This window comes from Malurus melanocephalus, unplaced genomic scaffold (assembly GCF_030028575.1).
Source record: "Malurus melanocephalus ecotype Western Australia unplaced genomic scaffold, MMel_1.1 scaffold_658, whole genome shotgun sequence".
Taxonomy (NCBI): Eukaryota; Metazoa; Chordata; class Aves; order Passeriformes; family Maluridae; genus Malurus; species Malurus melanocephalus.
Window position 1 is genome coordinate 303,762 of NW_026623890.1, and position 324 is coordinate 304,085.

Here is a 324-nt window from a genome sequence, read left to right on the forward strand (position 1 = left end):
TCCTCATCCTGCTGCCAGCAACACCTCCAAAAGCATGGAGCAGGGAGGAAAATGATCCCAGAGGAATTGTTTGCTCTGCTGGTGCATTCCTCTGCTCAGCCTTCTCCTTGCCCCATGGTTTCCCTGGATTTCTGGTGTTTTATGGTGGGAATGATCTGTCCCATTACACATCTGCTCACAGAGCGTGGGGTGGGAGGTAAAACAATGCCAAAACCCCTTTTGGGGGGTTGTTAATGTGGATCCATCTCCCTGCCAGCTGTCCACAGGAGATTGTTTGTCCCTAAATCTGACTAAATGTTGAGGTAAAATTTGTGGACATTGCTC